The 13,400-nt window shown below is 39.9% G+C and overlaps 2 pseudogenes; both read left to right on the top strand.

Moving 5' to 3' along the window:
* Positions 1-7,137: 7,137 nt before the first annotated feature.
* Positions 7,138-10,334, top strand: LOC122495380 (annotated as a pseudogene).
* A 2,156-nt stretch (positions 10,335-12,490) lies between these two features.
* On the top strand, positions 12,491-12,916 carry LOC122496042 (annotated as a pseudogene).
* The last annotated feature ends 484 nt before the right edge of the window (positions 12,917-13,400 follow it).

Raw genomic sequence — 13,400 nt, 5'->3', positions numbered from 1 at the left:
ATCAATTCCTACAGAAAGTAATAAAAGCCTCTCCTTTGGACGAGGACATTATGAATGTCACTAGTTGTTGCAGACAGTGCATTTAATCAAGAATATTATTGTATCCAGTGAAGCAAAAATGCCACCGTCCCCCATGCCCCTCCGCAAAATATATGTGCTTTTAAAATCCTCTATAGTTTCCATGATGAACAGAGTTCAGTTTCATATGTACATACATATATATATATAGACACACACACATGGAAATAAAAATAACTAAAAAATAGAATGCATACAAATACATACACACATGTACTTCAAAATAACTAAAGAAGACATTTTAGAATTAGTTTTCTTATGAGCCATTTCTAGCTCCTTTTGCTTGCAAAGGTGATTGTTTAGACTTCCATCTTGTAAGACTCTGGCCTTCTGTTCTGGAGAAAGTTGCCACTGAGTGTCACTGCGCTCTTCTACAACCTGGAGACACATTTCATTATGATTCTGGTCTCATACCGTTAAAAAAAAAGGTCAAAAGCTGAAGAGGAGAACTTTAAAAAAAATGTTCAAAAGAACATGATCCCATGTTTTAATTTATTTTAAACCTAAATAATATATATTGAGTCAAAGGGATACTATAAAATACATATGTATAATATTACACTATGTAATATAGATGGAAATACAGTTTTTATCAAAAACTGATTTACCTGATTTTTTGTGGCCTTCAATTCCGTGTTTAGCATTCTCAGAGCGAGTTCAACTTGTTTTGTTTCAACTTCTTTCTTATATTCGTCTTCTTTTCTTAACTTTTCCCTAATATTTTCATATAACATATCAGCATTTCTTCTTTCTTCTTCTTCTTCTTCTTCTCGTTTTAAGGTACATCTGCAATTACATGTGCTTCTTTTAAAATTTGTTTTGTTAGACATAAAAAGTTCATTTTATGATCTGGTTCCACATAAGTTGGCTTATTATCCAAATGAAAAATTTCTATGGTCTCCAATTGTTTTCCTTGTAGGGCTCATGTTTTTAATTTGTCACTTCAATCTCTTCCAAACCATATATACAGTTGAAAAGAAGCCAGAAGAAAGCATTATGCAACTTCGTTAGTTTTAGTCAGTAATAACTCTGGTAGATGTTGTAGGAAAGGAAGTTTGAAATTATTCAGGAAAGTTAGAGTTGAAAATTACCCCCTTTCCCACAGGTATAATTATTCCTCCATAGGACAGATAATTCAGTTTCTCATTAAAAAGAGAAGTTGCTGTTTATAAGCAAGTTTATCAATTCACTGGAAATAAAATTTCCACTTGACGAAACCTTACAGGTACCTCCAAAAATGATGTGCAGTGAAAGAGAGCATCTGTGGATGTTGTTTACACAACATACACGTGCAGATTACTGTCATCCAAGACTACGCTGACGAGTCTAATATCTGTTGCCTATGCTTTTTGTTTCTTCTTCCACAACACTTGCAACTTACCTTGTTGATGATTACCTACTTTATGAATCACTTAAACATCCCTTCTAGAACAACACAGGATACGTATTAAGTAAACAATAAAGAGTAATATGACCTTTCAGCATACACTTTTGAATTAATTTTATCTACCTATGACAGAGATGCTGAAAAAACTTCTCAGTAACCACTTTCCGTATTACTTTTTTTTTAATGTTTATTCATTTTTGAGAGAGAAAGGGAGAGCCCATGCAAACAAAGGGGGGGCAGAGAGAGAGAGAGAGGGAGGCAGAAAATCCGAAGTGGGCTCTGCACTGACAACACACAGATCGATGTGGGGCTCGAACTCACGAACCCTGAGATCATGACCTGAGCCAAAGTCGGACGCTTGACTGACTGAGCCACCCAGGCGCCCCCATTTTACTTTGTTTAAATTTTTTATGGAGAGAGAGATGACTCAAGTGAGTGAGGGTGGAGAGAGGGAAAGAGAGACAGAATCCCACGAGGGGCAGACAGAGAGGGAGAGACAGAGTGAGAGAAGAGGAGCTCATCCGAAGCGGGGCTCGTGCTCAACCAAATCAGGGCTTGAGCCCACCCAAAGCAAGGCTCAAACTCACGAGATCATCACCTGAGCCGAAGCCAGATGCTTAACCAGCTGAGCCACCCAGGCACCCCCACTTTACCTTTTAACACCTGCATGTTAAGATGCAAATGGAATCAATTTTGGCGAATTTTAATGTCTTGAGAAAAATGACCATTTTATACTCTGTTGGTAGGTACAGAAAGTAATATAAACTTTCCTGAGAACAATTTAAAAATATGGATCAAAGACCTTTTTAAAAATTTTTATACTTTAACCAGATTACATTATATTGAAGAATTGACTCCAAGCAAGTAACCAGACATGTAGAAACAGATTTATATAAAAGACATCCCTGAGAGCATTAATTAAAATACAGAGAGATGAAAAACAAGCAGAATTCAATCTCTTAAATAATGATGTTTCTTGGACTATGGTGGACTTTTATATGGCCATTAAAATTGTGATTTGGAATACACATTAAATTATTATAAGTATTCACTGTTAGGAACTTGCTGTGTTATTGCCAAGAATCGCACACCTCACAACACTAAACAAGTATTCTTTCCAGGAAAATCCCATAAGGTAAGTCAGCAATTACAAAACTGCCCCTACACATCTGTAGTATAAAAGGAAACAGTTGAAATATTTCCTTAAAGCCAAGATGCTGTACCTCAAACTGCAGAATTCACGTTCCCATTCCACTTTTTGATGTTCTAACCGTGATATCATGTCTTTGGCTTCTCATAGCTCATTTTATTGTGCACTAACCATTTTTTCCATTTTTGTCATTTTTCCCGTAAGAAGTTTACAGTGCTTTTTGTTAAGTTTCCTTAATTTCTCATAGGAAACACGTATATCTTGGATTTTCAAGAAGCCAGCAGAATCTGCATCAGAGAAGAAACAGAAATAAAATAGATGAGTACTTTTTGCATATACAGGCCTGTGCATCTTCAATTCACTCATTGACACATTGAGTAAATATATACCTTCAATGGAAGATGTTATACTCAGCTCTACAGATGCAATAGAGAAGACCCCTGGCTCTCGATTAGCTTAAAGTCTAGTGAAGGAGAAAGACAACTCAAATGGTAATTCTAAATTCAGATAGTTCCTATTAGAAGACAGAGTTCTGTGATCATAACTTGATCTAGATTGGGCCCAAGGAAGATAGATGTCCCTGAGGAAGAGATAACTATACTGAGGAATGAAGGATGAGCAGGAGACAATTAAGCAAAGGAGGAAGACAAGCACTCTCGACAGTCTAGAGCATGTGCCGAAGTTCCACTGTAATCTGCTTCTGGCCAAGATGGGGTAACACGTACTGATTGATCTTCCTACCTGAAGCAAGCAAAAACAAAACAGACAAAATACAATTTTAACATGATTTTCAAGACACAGAACTTCAGACAATGAAGGACAATGATCCCTGAAAACAAAACACGTTAGCCTAACATGTATGCCCAAGCTCACTGCCTTGAGAGAGTTTTCAGGCTACATCACAGGAGACATAAATTATTTAAGTAGATTTCACCAGACTCCTTGAGTCGTGGTGGCAAAACTGAGAGTCTGGTGAAGGCAAGGCAGATAGAGACGACAGGTCAGCATCCAGGAGAGGAGAAAGCAGGACACAGAAAGAACCCTGGGCATCTGCACAGGGTCCCCTTTGGCTATTCAGCAGAGTAACAACCAGTGCATACATGGAAGGAAGTCATCAAGGGAAAAAAATCTGAAGAGTAGAGGAAACACTGCCTGGTGCTCCCACAGCACGAGGGACAGTATCTATTCACATTAGCTAAGATAGAAAAACTCATAATTTGTCTTAGGCTGATCACAACTCTGGATTCCTCCAATAATTTGTAAGAGCAAGACTAAAGGATCCAACTGTTTGTAAGTAACTTAACTATATCTCCAAACAAAGCATGAAAAGATAACTAGAGGCATGGCAGCTATTGTTTTAAAAACCAAATAGTACTTACAGAGATGTAAATTATGTTAGCCATGAACAATACGATGGGTAGGAAAAAACACATATTAGACATCACAAAACAAAAGACTGAAGTTTAACATTGGAAACCTGGGAGAAAACTTCAACTGGGAAATATACAATTGCCCAAAGAGGCAGGGGAAAGGGACAGGAAAAAAATATGGCCCAAATCTTCCTACACCTCATGAAAACTATAATCCCACTGACCCAGGAAGGATATGTCTAGGAAAGAAGAAATGGAAGCCAACTCTTGTGATTTGCCTAAACTCTATACGATGTGGTATAACATTACTGGAAGGGAGACTGTGATGCTGAAGCCATAGACTATAAACCCTAACCAACCACTAAAGCAGCAAAACTGAAAAGTTCTAGCTAGGAAGCCTAAATAAATAAGTGAAAAAATGAATACATGAATAAATGAATACATGAATAAATAAATAAATAAATGGATAAAACTGAATCATAAAAATTACTCCATTAAAAGAAAGCGGAAAAAGAAGAGAACGGGAACAAGGAGCAGATAGGACAAATGCAAATCAAACAGCATGATGACATATTCAAATCAACTATCTCAAAAATCACAGTAAATGGCCATTTGTAGCAACGTGGATGGAACTGGAGAGTGTGATGCTAAGTGAAATAAGCCATACAGGGCGCCTGGGTGGCGCAGTCGGTTAAGCATCCGACTTCAGCCAGGTCACGATCTCGCGGTCCGTGAGTTCGAGCCCCGCGTCGGGCTCTGGGCTGATGGCTCAGAGCCTGGAGCCTGTTTCCGATTCTGTGTCTCCCTCTCTCTCTGCCCCTCCCCCGTTCATGCTCTGTCTCTCTCTGTCCCCCCAAAAATAAATAAACGTTGAAAAAAATATATAAAAAAAAAAAGAAGAAAGAAGCCATACAGAGAAAGACAGATACCATATGTTTTCAGTCTTATGTGGATCCTGAGAAACTTAACAGAAACCCATGGGGGAGGGGAAGGAAAAAAGAAAAAAAGAGGTTAGAGTGGGAGAGAGCCCAAGCATAAGTGACTCTTAAAAACTGAGAACAAACTGAGGGTTAATGGGGGGGTGGGAGGGAGGGGAGGGTGGGTGATGGGTATTGAGGAGGGCACTTTTTGGGATGAGCACTGGGTGTTGTATGGAAACCAATTTGACAATAAATTTCATATATTGAAAAAAAAATCACAGTAAATGAAAACGGTCTAAAAGCCTCAACTAAAACACAGACTGTCAGAATGGATAAAAAAGGAAGACTCAACTATATGCCACCTATACAAAATGCACTTTAAATGTCAAGACAGAAATTTGTTCGAAAGACAGGAATATGATATACCACACTAACACTTGACCAAAGAAGGCTGAGCTAGAGTGGCTATATGAATAGCAGACAAAACAGTTTCAAGCAAAAAAAAAAAAAATATTACCAGCAATAAACAACAGGTCATTATATAATCATAAAAGGTCAATTAAGAGCAATCTTAAATGTTCATGTATCTGTTAATAGCTTCAAAGTACATGAAGCAAAATTGATAGAACTGAAAAGAGAAATAGGCAAATTCAAAATTATAGTCTGATATTTCAACACGCTCAACATCAGCAAGGGCATAGTAGACTTGGCCGCCACTATTCTTCTCAAGGATCTATGGAACACTTACCAAAAAAGACTATGTTCTGGGTCAAAAATAAATCTTAATAAAAGGAAGAAGTCAAGAGGCCTGAAGTCATAATAGTGTGTTCCCTGCCACAAAGCAATCAAATCAGAAATCAAGCACAAAAATATCTCTGGAAAATACTCAACTATTTGTGAACTACAGAACACATCGAAATATCTCCTGGGTCAAAGAAGTAATGAAAAAAGAAAAAAAATTAGAAAGGATTCTGAACTGAATGAAAATGAAAACATAGTAGAATTTGTAGAGTTCTGCTTTAGTAGCACTCACATGAAGACTGATAGCACTGAATGTATACATTAAAAAAGAAGAGGGAAGTGCGGTGCTCCTTGCTGCCTTTGTGGCTCCTCCCCCAGCTTCCCAAGGCACCCTGCCCTGCCCCGCCCCACCCTGGCAGTGGATGGAGAGCAGGTGCTTTGTTCACAGAGCACAGCAGGCACTTGGGTGGGTGGGGGCGGGGTCCGCCAATGCCGGGAATTGAAGGTGGGGGAGTAGCCGTAGGAGGAGACCCCCCTAGACTGAGGTGGGCATGGGCCGGGCCCCGGGTTCTGCTGGAGTGAGAGGCGGCGGCGGTGGCACAGGCATGGTCCTTCTGGAAGGGAGAGCCCAATGCCTCTGCACCTGTCTCCCCTCCCTTCCTCTCCGCCCCTGCCATGGGTTTTGTGTTCTAGCTCCCCATCTTTTTCTCACTACCTACATCATCACCCTTCTTCCGACTTCGCTTCCCAGCTTCTTGTGACCCTTTCTCTCACTTAAGCCTCAGTTACTCAGGCTCTTTTCACCCTAGTCTTGCCGGAGACTTCATATGCCAGCAGTCTCTCTCATGGGATGTCCCCATCCTTCCCTCTCCCCACATCCTATTCTGGGCTGATGGCAACCAGAAATCCTTCCTATTGCGTTTACCGGCAGTTTCCACCTGGCCCTGAAGCTTGGTGCAGATCAAGTCCACCACACCCACGCTGAGAAGGACCCCTAGGAGAACCACTTTTCCCATGGTGGTATTGGACAAGGTGTTCTCGATTTTCCTCTGGTTGCTTATTTTAGTCTGAATATTTGTTACTCTCCACCGCTATACTTTAAAAACGTATGTTTTGGTTGCATGACAAGGAGTTAGAAATGAGCCAGAGACCATTCGCAGGTAAGGAGAAGATTTAGACATTTAGGATTCAAGGAAGAAAGGAGAAACAGAATGTTAAGAAGGTTAGATTCCTTGGGGCGCCTGGGTGGCGCAGTCGGTTAAGCGTCCGACTTCAGCCAGGTCACGATCTCGCGGTCCGTGAGTTCGAGCCCCGCGTCGGGCTCTGGGCTGATGGCTCAGAGCCTGGAGCCTGTTTCTGATTCTGTGTCTCCCTCTCTCTCTGCCCCTCCCCCGTTCATGCTCTGTCTCTCTCTGTCCCAAAAATAAATAAAAACGTTGAAAAAAAAAATTAAAAAAAAAAATAAAAAAAAAAAGAAGGTTAGATTCCTGAAAGTATTTTTATATCTTTTGTGATCTGAGGAAGTGGAGATTACTGAGCCTACACAGATTGACATTTTGGGAGAAAATTTCATGGTGCTTGATTTGCTCTTGGAGTAACGTGAACACAAGTTCTCAAACCTGCATATTCTCTCAGTTGGAACCAGCTGTATATCTGAATGTTCACTTTCATCAGAACTTGTATCAGAGAAAGAATGGGAGTCTGCTTCAACGAAAATGACTACCTCCGGGACCTGAAAAGAGTCATTCTGTTTCCTAATAGTGTATATGGCCATTTTCGTGGGAACAGATCAGCATTTTTACAGTTTACTTGGAGTATCCAGGACTGCAAACAGTAGAGAGATAAGACAAGCTTTCACGAAGTTGGCATTGAAGCTACATCCTGATAAAAAACAAAAAAAAACAAAAAACCAAAACGAATAACCCAGGGCACCTGGGTGGCTCAGTCAGTTGAGCGTCCAACTTCCGCTCGCTCGGGTCATGATCTCACAGGTCGTGGGTTAGAGCCCTGCGTCGGGCTCTGTGCTGATGGCTCGGAGCCAGGGGCCTGCTTTGGACTCTGTGTCTCCCACTCTCTCTGCCACTAACCCACTTGCATTCCGTCTCTGTCTCTCTTAATAGGAAATAAACACTAAATAAATAAATAAATAAATAAATAAATAAATGAATGAATGAATGAATAAATAACCAACCAACCAACCAAATGTATAATCCTAATGTACAGAGTGATTTTCAAAGATAAATAGAGCATATGAAGTACTCAAAGATGAAGATCTGTGGGAAAAGTATGACAAATACGGAGAAAAGGGACTTGCAGATGATCCAGAAGGTGGCCCGTATGAAAGCTGGGATTATGATCGTTATGATTTTGGTATTTGTGATGATGATCTTGAAAGCATGACATTGAATAGAAGAGAAGTGGATGCTGCTGTTCATTCTGGAGAACTGTGGTTTGTGAACTTTTACTCCCCAGGATGGTCACACTGCCATGAATTAGCTCCCACATGGAGAGACTGTGTTAAAGAAGTAGATGGATTACTTTGAATTGGTGCTGTTAACTGTGGTGATGATAGAATGTTTTGCTGAATGAAAGGAGTCAACGGATCTCCCAGCCTCTTCCTTTTTAGGTCTGGAATGGCCACAGTGAAATATCACGGGGACAGATCAAAGGAACGTTTGGTGAGTTCGCCATGCAGCACGTTAGAAACCCAGTGATGGAATTATGGACAGGAAATTGTGTTCACTCCATAGAAACTGCTTTTGCTGCTGGTATTGGCCAGCTGATCACTTTTTGTTGCAAAGGAGGAGATTGTTTAACTTCATAGACACGACTCAGGCTCAGGGGCATGTTGGATGGTCTGGTTAATGTAGGATGGATGGACTGTGCCACCCAGGACAAACTTTGTAAAAGTCTGGATATTATCACAAGTACTACTGCCTATTTTCCTCTGGTGCCCCATTAAATAACAGAGAGAAAAGCAGCGTTTTGTTCCTTAATTCATTGGATGCTCGAGAAATAGATTTGGAAATCATGCATAGTCTTCCAGATTTTGAGCTACTTTTGGCAAATACACTAACGGATCGATTGGCTCATCATCGGTGGCTCTTATTGTTTAGTTTCGGAAAACATGAAAATCCAAATGATCCTGAGTTGAGGGAACTAAAAACTCTACTCAAAAGTGAACAATTCAAGTTGGCAAGGCTGACTATCCCTCTGCACCAGACATCTGTAGTAATCTCTCTGTATTTCAGCCATGTCTAGCAGTATTTAAAGGACAAGGAACCAAAGAATATGAAATTCATCATGGAAAGAAGATTCTATATGATATACTAGCCTTTGCCAAAGAAAGTGGTAATTCTCATGTTGCCACACTTGGACCTCAAAATGTTCCTGCCGATGACAGGAACCGTGGCTTGTTGATTTGTTTGTGCCATGGTGTCCACCATGTCAAGCTTTATTGCCAGAGTTACCAAAAGCATCAAAGCATCTGCGTGGTCAGCTTTAGTTTGGTACACTAGATGGTACGGTTCACGAGAGACCCTGTAACACGTATAACATTTAGGCGGATCCAACAACAGTTGTATTCAACCAATCCGAGGTTCATGAATAAGAAGGACATCACTCTGCTGAACAACAGATCTTGGAATTCATAGAGGATCTTAGGAACCTTCAGCGACCTCCCTGACACCCACCACTTTCAATGAACTAGCTAAACAAAGAAACCAGGATGAAGTCTGGATGGTTGACTTCTACTCCCATGGTGTCATCCATGTCAAGTCCTAATGCCAGAATGGAAAAGAATGGCCCGGACACTAACTGGACAGTTACTGCGGGCAGTATAGACTGCCAAAAGTATCATTCTTTTTGTGCCCAAGAAAATGTTCAGAGATACCCTGAGATAAGATTCCCTCCCCCAAAACCAACTAAAGCTTTTCAGTATCACAGTTACAATGGCTAGAAGAGAGATTTGGGGCACGGGATTTCGACCTCAAGCATCCACAAATCTAATGACTCAGACTTTCGATGAAAAAGTTATACAAGGGAAAAATCACCGGGTGATTGAATTCTATGCTCCTTGGTGTGGACCTTGCCAAAATTTTGCTCCAGAGTTTAAGCTCTTGGCTAAGACGATGAAAGGAAAAGTGAAAGCTGGAAAAATAGGCTGTCAGGCTTTGGCTCAGACATGCCAGAAAGCTGGCATCAGAGCCTATCCGACTGTTAAATGTTATCCCTATGAAAAAGCAAAGAGAAACATTTGGGGAGAGCAAATAGATGCCAGAGATGCAAAAGCAATCGCTGCCTTACTAAATGAAAAATTGAAAAATCTCCACACTCATGGAGAGAGAGATGAGGATGAAGTTTAATGATGTGAAGATGAAGAAAAAAGAGAAAAGGAATTCTAACCCATGACATCAGAGGAACATCTTTGTAGGATGTTGCTACATTCTGGGTCACAATAAAGGAACGTTATCTCGGAATTGTAATTGCACCATCTGAATTCTGTATAACATTGGTATAATTGAAGGGTCTGCAAGCTTTTTCTGTAAAAGGCCAAACTGTAAATATTTTAACCTTTGTAGACCATATACTTTTGTCACATAGTACTTTGTTTTTGCTTTGTTTACAACCCTTTAAAAAATCTAAAACTTTTCTTAGCTCAGGGCCATACAAAAACAAGCCAAGCCACATTCAGTCCATGGGCCATAGATTGGAAATGATACTAAAACTGCCTGGCTCAAACAGGAGCCTGCTTTGTCATGTACATACATGTCTAGGGTCTATTCCTTAAAAGTTTTGTGGCTGGCCTGAAACGAAATAACTTGGTATTTAGTTACCTGTCTTAAAAATTGTGTGAAATGGATTGTGGCCATAGTTTCATTAAAAAAAACCACACACACACACACACACACACACACACACACACACACAGAATGTGGCAAGCAGATACCTTATTTTCATGGTGTATTATAGTGAAGATATTTTCTTCTTTTTTCTTTCTAAAGGTTGAAGAACTGATTTTAATTTTTCACAATTGAGAAAAATTTTGGTAAAATAATGCCAATAGATTTCTATAGCATCTAGAAGGAAAAGAAGAAGCAGCAGCAGCAGGGAGAGGACGAGGAGGAGGAAGAGGAGGAAAGAGGAGGAGGAAGAGGAGGTAAGGAGGAGACAGAGAGAGAAAGGGAGAAGAAGAAGAAGAAGAAGAAGAAGAAGAAGACGAAGAAGAAGAAGAAGGAGGAGGAGGAGAAGGAGGAGGAGGAGGAGGAGGAGGAGGAGGAGGAAGAAGAGGAAGAGGAGGGAAGGAGGAGAGGGAGATGGAGAGGGAAAGGGAGAAGACGATGAAGAAGAAGAAGAAGAAGAGAAGAAGAGTAGGAGGAGGAGGAAAGAGGAAAGGGAAGTGGAGAGAAGGAGGAGAGGGAGAGGGAGACAGAGCGGGAAAGGAGAAGAAGAAGAAGAAGAAGAAGAAGAAGAAGAAGAAGAAGAAGAAAAAGAAAAAGAAGAAGAGGAGGAGGAGGGGGGGAGAACGAAGAAGGAGAGGAGGAAGATGAGAGGAAAAAGAGGAAGAAGAGGAAGAAGGGGATGAGTAAGAAGAAAGGTCTGAAATCTATGCCATTGGGTTTCATCTTTTGAAACTAGAAAACGAAAACAAATTAAACCCAAACCAAGCAGAAGAAAGGAACTCAAAGACAAAAATCACATGAAAGAAAGCAGAAAAACAATAGAGAATAATCAGTGAAACCAAATGCTTTCCGGAGGTGAAAAAAAGGGATCAATTTCTACCAAGACTGATCCCAAAATGAAGAGAAACAAGGGAAGTATTAACAATATATCAGAAATTAGTAAATGTAGCATTACTGGAGATTCACAGATACTAAAAAAGGAACAAAGTAATATTATGAACTTTATATAATTAATTTGACAACTCAGATGCAGTGGGTAAATCCCATGAAAGACAGAAATTATCAAAGCTCAATCAAGAATAAGGGGTGCCTGGCTGGCTCAGTGGGTAAAGCTTGTGACTCTTGATCTCTAGATTGTGAGTTCAACCCCCACTTCGGGCTCTGTACTGACAGCTTGGAGCCTGGAGCCTGGTTCAGATTCTGTCTCCCTCTCTCTCCGCCCCTCCCCAACTCATGCTCTGTCTCTCTCTCAAGGGTAAACATTACCAAAAAAATTAAATTTAAGATATATTATTTACAACTGCACTGAAAATAAAAAATAATCACAGTTAGTATCATAAAAGACAGAAAGACCTATACATTAAAAACTACAAAAACTACTGAGAAAATTTTAAAAGACCTATAGCAAGGGAGAGATATATACTCTGTTCAGGGGTTAAAAAATTCAGTACTGTCAAGAAGTCATTTATGTGTGGGACATAAACCCACACATATGTGGCCAACTGATTATGACAAAGGAGCAATGGCATAAAGTGGAGAAAACACAGCCTTTTCAATAAATGGTGCTGGAACAACTAGATATCCATATGCAAAAGAATGAACTTGTACACACACTTTGTATCACAAATAAAAAAGAATATGAAACGGGTCATAGATCTAAATGTAAGACCTAAAACTATAAAACTTCTAAAAGAAAGCATGAGAGAAAAGCTTTGTGACCTTGTGCTATGCAACTATTTCTTAGATATGAAAACCAAAAGCAACAATCATACAAGAACAAATGAATGTGTAAACTGGACTTCACCGAAGAGAAAAACTGCTCTTCAAAAACACTGTTGAGAGAAGGAAAAGTCACAGAGTGGGAGAAGAAAAACCTTGCAAAAAAAGAGCAGTGAGAAAGGAACTGTATCTAGCTCTTTCCACCATCTTTCTGTGCAACCGTCATGATGCATGTGAATGTCGTGGCAGATGCTCCCCAAAGCATAACAATACTGAAGAGAGAAGCAAACTCCAGGTTCTTACTAGGCCATGCTCCAAAGACATTGTCCATTTTCTAACTGTGATGATGAAGCAGCATGGTTACACTGGTGAATTTAAAATCATTGATGATCACAGAGTTGGGAAAATTGTTGTGAAACTCACAGGCAGGTTAAGCAAGCATGGAGTGACTGGCCCCAGAATTGATGGACAATGCAAAGATCTAGAAAAATGGCAGAATAATCTGCTCAGTTTGGTTTCATTATACTGACCACCTCAGCTACAGTCATAGACCATGAAGAAGGAAGATGAAAACACACAGAAGGAGAAATCCTGGGATTCTTTTTCTAGGGATGTAATACATATGTGCAAATAAAATGCTTCAGTGGAAACAACAACAACAACAACAACCACAAAAAAAAGAAAACAAAGAAGGAACTGTGTCTAGAATATAAAAAGAATTCTGAAAACTCAACAACTAAGAAAACAAACAAACAAATTTTTAAAACAACCAAAGATTTGGACAATTCAAAGATACACAGATGGCAAACAAGCACATGAAAATATGCTCACCATCATCCGTTATTAGGGAAATGTATATTGAAACCATAATGAGGTACATACTGAATGTCCATCCGAATGGCTAGGATTTAAAAAGCTGACAATACTAAGTGTTCATGAATATGTATGCAGGAATTGGTGCTCTCACAGACTGCTGGTGGGAATGGAAAACCATACAACTCCTTTAAAAAACAATTTGGCAGCTTCATAATAAGGGACTATAAAGGGACATGAGATTTTTAAGGGTGACGAATATGTTAACTGTCTGGATTATGGTTATCGTTTCATACGTGTAAACATATGTCAAAACTATCA

This window comes from Prionailurus bengalensis, chromosome F2, assembly GCF_016509475.1.
Source record: "Prionailurus bengalensis isolate Pbe53 chromosome F2, Fcat_Pben_1.1_paternal_pri, whole genome shotgun sequence".
NCBI classification, from domain to species: Eukaryota; Metazoa; Chordata; class Mammalia; order Carnivora; family Felidae; genus Prionailurus; species Prionailurus bengalensis.
Note: the sequence above shows the minus strand (reverse complement) of the source record. Positions and strands in the feature narration are given on the sequence as shown.